At 34.9% G+C, this 10,640-nt stretch overlaps 1 long non-coding RNA gene across 1 annotated transcript; it reads right to left on the reverse strand.

The window, feature by feature from the left end:
- Positions 1-6,709: 6,709 nt before the first annotated feature.
- On the reverse strand, positions 6,710-7,865 carry LOC125233869. Its single transcript, XR_007177900.1, has 3 exons — positions 7,682-7,865; positions 7,496-7,537; positions 6,710-7,027 (listed from the first exon to the last, which is right to left on the reverse strand). It is a non-coding gene; the product is annotated as an uncharacterized LOC125233869 (long non-coding RNA).
- Positions 7,866-10,640: the final 2,775 nt, after the last annotated feature.

Below are 10,640 nucleotides of genomic sequence, written 5' to 3' on the forward strand. Positions count from 1 at the left end.
TCTAATTAACAATAGGACGCGGTAAAATTGTTGAGTCTTGTGGAAATAAACCGCTAGTGTTTGCGGCACAATGAATCATTGCTTTTTGCAACTAGGTCTATGATTCCTCCATAAAATAATTAAGTATGGATGGAATACGTGTAAGTAGTACGAGAGTGCTAAGAAAATTATGAAAAAAAATTGGGTTTTATTTTAGGTACAGGATTAAATCGCAATTTCATGAACATATATATTTTTGTTATAAACATAGAGTGCATTGAGGTTTACAACTTGAAACCACCAATATAATATTTTTCCCCTCACTAGCTCGGAAACACGTGTTTTGTCCTTTAATACCAGCGGGTAAAAACGCATTTTATCCACTAGTGGGTAAAGTAATTTGACCTTGAATAAAGTCAAATTAACTGCTTTAAAATTGATAAAAGTAGGTGAATCTAGTAATAAAGATGATTTACCACCTGTGGAACTACTGGAAGCAGTGATAAATTCATTTTTTGCGTTGTAGTTTCCTCGCTATAGTGAGGGGAAAAGTTTTGTGTTACACTCGGGTGCAAATGTATTTTACTTCTCGTGTGTTAAAAAACTCGCAAGTTCAGGATTCTATTCTCGAACCACTCGCTTCGCTCGTGGTTCAACTATAGAATCCTTTCACTTGCTCGTTTTTCAATTCCACACTCGGCGTTAAAATACAACTTTGCCCCCTTGTATAACAAATAACTATTCTCTACTTCAAGTAAAAAATTAGGGACTCTTTAGTGTTTTATTATGCCATCGTCATACTCTATAATATTTTGAAGAGGAAGTTAATGAAGATGATAACCGACGGATGCATCATGCTAAATTGTTATAAGTAATGATTTTTTGTATGGTAGCTTATTTACTACTTCAGCTGTGTGTAAATAGTTGCCACAATATACTTCCTGTAATTATGACAACGAGGCGCGTATAATAGTGATGATGGGTCAACCATGACTAGTATTGGGATTTTCGAAGAATTATTTATTTTATTTTTATTAATCAATCATAAACAATAAAACACGCTTCCTCTTCATGTTTTAAAATACGACTAAATATTTCGCATTGCGAATGATAGATTTTCATAATAGTTTAATGATTAATTACATTTTTTACAAAATTTTGTGATAATAATATTTTCTTCTCCTCTTTTACAATATTCCTTGTGAGATACTTATATTATTAAAAAATCTAACTTTTATAAATTGTAAAGAATGTAAAGTATTCCTTATCGTCACTACTTTTAAAAAATCTCGTATCTCACGCTGTTCCTCAAAGTTAAAACGCAGTAAGTCTATATGCATTCCATACATAATTACTACAATTTTCTTTTCATTGACAGACGAAGATACAAGTTTTTTAAAAGTAGTAACGTTATTTAACGTCGGGAAACTTGGGAATTGTTTATTTACGTGAATCGTGTAGATAAAAATTTCAACAATTCGATGATACCCATTTATTTTGCATATGCCGTCATTCAAGGTCTATACTTGTTGAAATGAATATGTTAAACGTATTCTAAACATAGTATACACGTGCAAACAACAACAACAGGAGATGCGAAAAAAGTACCTCATACATAAATGAATAGTTGTTATCAACATAATTTTCCATAATCTCAATATGTAGGTCGCTCAGTAATTACTATACCTAGATATTTTTCTAGCACTAACGAAGTGACACTAGTGACTTCCTTCCGATATTTAGTTCATCGATAACTTACATTATAATATGTCATTAATTAATTATGTCATTAATTATTGCCGTGCCGTGCATTGGATCTTGAGTAGTTTCATGTGCTCTGCCTACCCCGTTTAGGGAATATAGGCTTGAATTTAGGTGTATATAACATTAATGTTTTATACAAATGTCACATGTTTGAAAATAAATGGAGAATAATAATAAAACGTACCATATTCTAATAGTTTCTAATAGTTTACAATTACATAAGTCCTTACATTATTATTCAAAATTTTAGAGGTTGTTATTAGGGGTAATTATTAATTAACCTTATGTAAGGCTATTGTATTGATAAAAGGGTTGTCGATGTTTTTATTTTGTCAAGCACTTACAACTTGACGTTCGTGCTAGAAAAATATCTAGGTAATAGTAATTACTTACTTCGAAAACCAAGTAACCTTGATTTTAATTAAGTACCTAGGTACTTACCTCAACATGCTTGATGGTGTTCATATCCTTTTTTAGGGTTCCGTAGTCAACTAGGAACCCTTATAGTTTCGCCATGTCTGTCTGTCCGTCCGTCCGTCCGTCCGTCCGTCCGTCCGTCCGTCCGTCCGTCCGTTCGTCCGTCCGTCCGTCCGTCCGTCCGTCCGTCCGCGGATAATCTCAGTAACCGTTAGCACTAGAAAGCTGAAATTTGGTACCAATATGTATATTAATCACGCCAACAAAGTGCAAAAATAAAAAATGGAAAAAAATGTTTTATTAGGGTACCCCCCCTACATGTAAAGTAGGGGCTGATATTTTTTTTCATTCCAACCCCAACGTGTGATATATTGTTGGATAGGTATTTAAAAATGAATAAGGGTTTACTAAGATCGTTTTTTGATAATATTAATATTTTCGGAAATAATCGCTCCTAAAGGAAAAAAAAGTGCGTCCCCCCCCTCTAACTTTTGAACCATATGTTTAAAAAATATGAAAAGAATCACAAAAGTAGAACTTTATAAGGACTTTCTAGGAAAATTGTTTTGAACTTGATAGGTTCAGTAGTTTTTGAGAAAAATACGGAAAACTACGGAACCCTACACTGAGCGTGGCCCGACAGCGACACGCTCTTGGCCGGTTTTTTTAAATTTGGCAAATTGACACTTATTTTGGTCCTGTATAAAATAAGTATGTTTCTTATAAAATTAATCCATACTAATATTATAAATGGGAAAGTGTGTGTGTCGGTTTGTTTGTCCGTCTTTCACGGTAAAACGGAGTGACGAATTGACGTGATTTTTTTTGTGGAGATATTTGAAGGGATGGAGAGTACCATACCTAGGGTTGCAAAAAAACGGTTTTTTTTCTGGCTTGAAAAAAAAACATGAAAAAAAACCGTGAAAAAATACGGTTTTTTTTCTGGAGTATGTTTTTTTTCTAAAGTACGAAATATGAAATTTTGCAAAGCAGTTAATACTTTTATACGGTTTTTTTAGACTTAATGTTAACTATTAAACCAATTTAATCTAATAACTTTAATTTCTGGTCTTATAAAAGTAACATTTTAAACATTTACGAAATCTGTAGTTGGTTAGTTATCACTATTTACTGTTGGCAACACCACCGCCTCTCCACGCTGCACGCCGCATCGGGGATTCCCCAATAAATTGTATACTGAATGATAAGCGAATTAAAATGAACTTTATTGTTATTGAAACACGTTACAACTCACGAAAAACCGTTACTGTCGAATTATTTGCTCATCTGAAAAAAAACCATATTTAGAAAAAAAACCATGGTGCTCGGTTTTTTTTCATGTTTTTTTTCACAATTCTGAAAAAAAAAAAACATTTGTTTTTTTTTCTATTTGCAACCCTAAGAGTACCATAGGCTACTTTTTGTCTTTTTCTAACGCGAGCGAAGCCGCGGGCAAAAGCTAGTTTCTAATAATTTATACTTAAATAATATGTTAGTTAAGTACTTACTATAATTTTTACCGTAAAGAGTTAATAGAAGAGAATACGTTTATAGTGATAGTCCGATATAAAATGTATGGAAAGCCCAAAAGTGAAATATTCTCTCTCTCTCTCTATCTTCTAAGCGAAATTACTCATATTATTATACCCAAGAATATTAAATTGCTGCAATATAGACATGTAAAAACAAAAGAAAACCAGCGGGTTAGTAAGAAGGATTAGAAGGATGTGGCTGGTTGACAACTAACAAGAGGCATTGCAATTCGCCAGCCAGGGACCAGACCAATTTTCTGAAGAATTTCCACTTGATATTTTTGAAACAGAAATCAAGCAATAGATGGACGTTGCAAACAGAGAACACTATTTGTTACTGAAGTGGTTGTTTCAGAATAGATACGAAACACAAACTACTTTAACTATTTTAAATTATTAGTTATTTGTTTTACAAGGGGGCAAAGTTGTTGTTTAACCGCACGTGCCAATATTGATACCCGAGCGAGCGAAAGATTCCAATATTGAACCGCGAGCGTAGCGAGTGGTTCAAAAAGTGGAATCTTGAGCGTTTCGAGGGTTTCAAGGCACGAAGGTTAAACAACCTTTGCCACCGAGTGAAACACAAAATTTTTCACCATACCAACACGAACAGAATACTTGAAAATACTGACTATAAAACATCAAACTAATTCAAATCCATCAATCTATTCAATATTTTTGATTCAAAATCTTTATTTATAGGTAAATTCTACCAGCCAGCTTTAGACATCAAGTAAAAATTTGTATGAAATTACTTTGCACTTTTGTGGATAAAATGCAATTTTGCTATCTGTTTTCGAATAGCAAAGTAAGCCTTTACCAGTTAGTGTGGTGAAAAATATTTTTTACTGCAGAAATTTACATACATACTCGTACCTACTATCCATCAAAATAAATGATGCACGAGCCATACCTAAGTAACAAACGTAATATTTTGCACACAGAAATTACACAGATTACACTAAATCAATACAGACGTAAAATAACGATTGTTTTATTAATTAGTAGCAAAAAATAAAATAGGTAGGTACTGAATAAAAAATATATATAAATAATTACAGCTCGAAATCATATACCTATGTATAAAAAAAGTATTTTTTAAATACTGGATTGGAAGTATCTTGATACATATATTAATAACTAAGCGACTAATAATGAACACAAAAACAATAAAATAATATCGATAGTTATGTCAGTTAATTAGTTAGCTTACTCAATGAACTTATTTTTACGTCATCTGGAATCTTCCAGTTTCGCCAGAACTTTCAATGCGATAAATACATATAATTTATATAAAGTTGGTATAAAGCATATTCAGAAACGTACAATTTAATACTAAGATGACAATTATAGGATAGCAGATGATCGATTCTCACAATATATGAATGTTAAGGAGAATGGTAAAAAATATAATAAATCAGATTTCGCTCTAAATTTACCAAATTATCAGTACGTTTCTAATATTGTAAAGACAATAATGAAGATTATTTTTGCGTAGTCGACTGTGGGATTTGGGTTAAATTGTAGTGTAGGCGAGAGGCTGGTAACATGTCACTGCAATGTCACAAATGTCACAATTTTCGCTTTCTTGGGTGGCACTGAGACTTTAGTAGTTTCATGTGCTCTGCCTACCCGTTTATGGGATTCAGGCGTGACTGTATGTATGTATTTATTTTTGCGTGAAAAAAACAATTTTGTAGCTGTCACCCATATTCGTCTTCGTCATATTCTTGCGCGTACACAACAACGAGGAGTTATCATATTGGTATGTTATTTATACGTTTCTGCACGTAACTGACAGCATTACAGTTACAGCGGCGGCGGTTATCTGTATCTAAACAAGCCATGGCCGCACGTGCAGCGCGCGTGCGCGGCACGCACGGGACATGCGCCTGCGCTCCACAAGGAAGCTCCGTCCTCCCACCATTGATCTAATTTAAACCATGTTCCAATGAGATACGCTTCGCTAATGGTCAGCTAAATAATATAGTATTAGTACGGAAAACTAGTAAACGTGTTTATTAGTGTGACTAAGATCAGCTGATCGTTACAGGTTGATGTGGATGCGGATGTGCGCGTGTGTCTGTGTGTGTGTGTGTGGTCGCATGTATTTAGAACATTTGATAGTAGAACCGCATTCGGGAATGTTTTAGAAAATTGTTTACCACAAACTGTGCATCGTGATAAATAGGTACGGAAAAAGATGTAAACACTTAAAATTATCATATCGCTTTGAGCATGGCGAATAGAGGTGGTTGAGGTAAATAATTTAATCAGTACTTACCTAGTTAAATATGTGTATTATGTTTAGACGATATTTTAAATGCAATCTACTAGGTATATTGGTATGATTAAACAACTTATAATTCTTGATAATAATTCGATAATAAAATTTAAAAAGTAAGTACACATATAAACAAAATATAACAAAATAACAAGGGAAAGAAAAACAAAGATAATGTTTTAATATTATTTTATTAAAGAAAGATGCATTTATTATTTACATGAGAAGAGAAGGCTACTTATACTACTACTAGACCCATGAGCTAATGCACCAAGGATTTTGGTGGCAACATATTTCCTTGCTGTGCCGCGACATATCGCTAACGCTATGCTGATATATGGTGAACATATGAGTTATTTTATTTTTCCCCTCACTAGCTCGGAAACACGTGTTTTGTCCTTTAATACCAGCGGGTAAAAACGCATTTTATCCACTAGTGGGTAAAGTAATTTGACCTTGAATAAAGTCAAATTAACTGCTTTAAAATTGATAAAAGTAGGTGAATCTAGTAATAAAGATGATTTACCACCTGTGGAACTACTGGAAGCAGTGATAAATGCATTTTTTGCGTTGTAGTTTCCTCGCTATAGTGAGAGGAAAAGTTTTGTGTTACACTCGGGTGCAAATGTATTTTACTTCTCGTGTGTTAAAAAAACTCGCAAGTTCAGGATTCTATTCTCGAACCACTCGCTTCGCTCGTGGTTCAACTATAGAATCCTTTCACTTGCTCGTTTTTCAATTCCACACTCGGCGTTAAAATACAACTTTGCCCCCTTGTATAACAAATAACTATTCCCTATAATTGCAGGAAGCGCTATTGAGTTGCTATAGGCCATACATTATATTAAAGAGATTAAATTACTTACTCTTATGCGATCTCTTGTTGTGCAAATGTGAAGTATGCACATAACTGTGTCGGTGACTAATCATTTACAGCATCACACACAAGGGCCGGTTCCGTTGCGTCAAACCGTCTGTCACCGTTAAAGCGTTCATTAAATTTTATAATATGGGAAGTTCCATAGACGTCTGCTGCGTGACGATGATGTGTCTGTCAAAATAAATGTGGTTGATGCAACTGGGGGCCGATTTTTGAGTCTCACGGCGTTCGAATTCAGAAAATTGTCACTGAAAATAATAGGGAATTCACCGTTTTCAACCGGTATTTTAGTGACAGTGAGACTCAAAAATCGGCCCCCTGGCCCTAATAGTGCCTAATAGTGACATTGTAATGATTAAATACTTGTACATTTTGGATTGGACAAATCTCGCCTTTAAAAACTGGCACGCGTGTGTGTAATAACATGAATAATACAAATATATACTATATACATTAATTGTATGTATGATTGTCTTTAAATGGGTTTTGACACGTGACAAATGAGGTAATTTAATTGCGGTAAACCAATGTTAATTATTATGTGGTTAGTTTACTCTTAGTCCTTTGTTGCACCTAACCGGAAAATGGAAAACTATTGTCCTTACTAGGTAGCGGTAGGTTAATGTAGTGTTACCTTACCTTATTTGATCTGTCTAGAAAAAGAGTCATCGGCAGCATCGACTAGAAGAGAAAATAAAATTAATTAGAATTTTTAAATAGTTCTTTCTCTCGGTTGAAATTGAAAGATTATGATTTTGGAGGCTAAACATTAATTATCTACATGTTTTTACATAGATAATTATTATAATTAATTTAAGTGTTTACCTATTTTTAGGGTTCCGTACTAAAAATGCACAAAAGGAGCACTTGTGTTGTAAGTGGTGTAACTCTCTCCGCCTGTGTGATCGATTTGAATCGAGTTGATAGAGTTATTATATTTTCCTTGGACATTGAAAATCCACCCATCAGTCTTCAAGTAAAAGTTAAGTTACTATAAAAGCGGTCGTATTTTCCTGTAATGTTAGGTATAACAGCTATAAATAATAATCAAAGTTGTGCAGGTATGCTTTTGCTTATTATTATGTCTATATTGTACCAACGGCCGTGACACACAGAAAGAGACAAACATCTGCGGGCGCATCAATGGCAGTCTCGGTGCCGTTGGTTTATCAACCTGTATTTTAAATGATGTAACTATGTGTTTAATGCACGGTGGATAGTACTCATAAAATCCAAAAATAGGTACCGGCGTCTAAGATGGCTCAGCGTTATTTATATTTATATTTTTCTCATTTTAAACATACCTAAAATTGAAGTTTTGTTCATGGTACGAACTTTTACATAAAGCTCATACACGATTCGATTACAAAAATATAAAATCTGATTAAATAGGGAAAGCTTAAATCCGGGCTATCATAGGCTGTGCTAAAAAGTGCTGTCGTACGTACGCACGGTAGTACTCTTTATTATTAACTAGCTTGTGCCCGCGGCTTCGCTCGCGTTAAATTCGAAAATTTCGGAATGTTCCATACAAACTTCCACCCCCCATTTTAGGGAAATCGTTGATTAGAAAGAGACAAAAAGTAGCCTGTCACTCTCCATCCCTTCAACTATCTCCACTTAAAATATCACGTCAATTCGTCGCCCCGTTTTGCCGTGAAAGACGGACAAACAAACAGACACACACACTCTCCCATTTATAATATTATAATAATAATAAGTAAATTGTAGCCAATAAGCCTGACATTGTGATAATAGATCGACCGCAACGCCGGGCCGTGCTCGTTGACATCACCATCCCCCATGATGAGAATCTCGTGAAAGCCGAGAAGGACAAGTCCAGTAAGTACCTAGACTTGGCTCACGAGATAACCGCCATGTGGGATGTTGATTCAACGATCATTGTTCCGATAGTCGTTTCAGCGAACGGTCTCATAGCGAAGAGTCTCGATCAACATCTTAAGAGACTCTCGCTAGGTGGCTGGATCAAGGGCCAGATGCAGAAGGCGGTGATCTTGGACACGGCGCGGATAGTCCGACGGTTCCTCTCTCTGCAGCCCTAACCACCGGCAGCTTGGGCCCTGCCCCGCTGCTGGCGGCACCCTAGGTTAGGTTTTTTATAATGTGTTTATATGTTTTTTATATTGTTTTGTATGTGTTTTTGTATTTTACTTTTATATTCATATTATAAAAAGCTTAACCTAAGAAGCAAAATAAATAAAGGAAGTAAATAGTAAAAGTATATAAGTAAATAAGTAATAAGTAAGTAAATAAGTAAGTATATGACATGATTGTGACAGATATTTCACTAAAAAGTTTTTAAATATTTGACTGTCTTCTAAATGTATTCATTTATAATTCATTTACTACGTTATCTGCATAAGTCAAAAAAGTAAAATCGACGTCACATGTTGCCAATCAAAATTTAATTATATTTAATTAGTATCAAATTATGTAAATTTTCCTGAAATTGCTGTATGTGGGTAAGAAAGTGTTTTTTTACAAAGTAATTACTATTATTGGTTATTTTTTGAATAAGCATATTATAAATATAGTAATTTATAAATACCTCGGTGCGATCAGTCACATATTCAGCAAACGAAACATTGCACTTATCGCCTATCGGACTTCAGGATCTCAGGATCATCCGGAGACCGCGGGTTCAAAATCCAAACCCTGGTTTGTACCAATGAGTTTTTCGGAAGTTAAGTACGAAATATTTTCTTTTCGATGACTCATCGAAATCGACGATGAGAGAAATCATTGTGATAATGAGGAAACCAGACTTATATGATAGAATGACGATTTTAGAGTTCTGAATTGACAATACATTAAATTGCAAGGTAAAATTTGTGACAAATGTGTGCAATGTTTACATACTTAGCTGGGCATTAACTCGTTAATCCGGTAATCGTTAATTAACGAAGTTAACATTTCGATTAACGGATTAACTTTTAAGTTAACTTTAAAAAATATGAACGGACTCCTTATCTTCCGTTAAATTTTTCTGAGTCCGTTAGTCGTTAATTCAACACGGCACGCGCCAGTTGCGCCGCGAAAAACACGTTCTGGACGCTGTTATAAAACTACGGCAAATCATAAGATTTACTGGTAAATCCTAGGTTTTACAGATTCCGATCGCTAAAAGCTCGAAATATTAAAGTTGTATCATTCACGTCGCTTCGCTTTCACGAACATTGATTTGGTGAATCTTATATTTGGCCATGGCGACTGTACTAGTGTCAGAGCAGCAAATTAGAGCCCAATTTACGACCACATTCACTTCCCTAGCAGAGTTCCCCTAGCCTCTACCGCCCCGATACCACCGGCATCGCGCTTCCGCCTGCTGTGATCTTGCAGCTCTCCTGACACAGCTCTTGGTAGCAGCACAATCGCTCACGAAACGCAGAGTAGATATCTTCTCTACATGCAGCCAAGAATTCTTTCTTTGGCGTCGGAGATACGCAGGGGCTGTGTGCAGCCAAGAATTCTCTCTAGATACGCAGGGGCTGTGTGTGGCAACTCCAACGGTACAGGAAGTCACCATGATTCCAGTTAATACCTATAATAAAATTAATTTTTTTACGTGTTAACAGATTATCGATTAACTTTAACTTAACGAAGTTAACTTTTTTAGTAACAGATTAACGATTATCGAAGTTAACTATTAGATTAACGATGCCCAGCTATGAATGTTTATATACCTACTTAATTGGTTTTATTAGGTGACACTGGTAGGTAACAGTTTTGAATGATTCACGGTTATGTTCAATGGATTTATATT

The sequence above is a fragment of the Leguminivora glycinivorella genome, chromosome 1 (assembly GCF_023078275.1).
Source record: "Leguminivora glycinivorella isolate SPB_JAAS2020 chromosome 1, LegGlyc_1.1, whole genome shotgun sequence".
In the NCBI taxonomy this organism is placed as follows: Eukaryota; Metazoa; Arthropoda; class Insecta; order Lepidoptera; family Tortricidae; genus Leguminivora; species Leguminivora glycinivorella.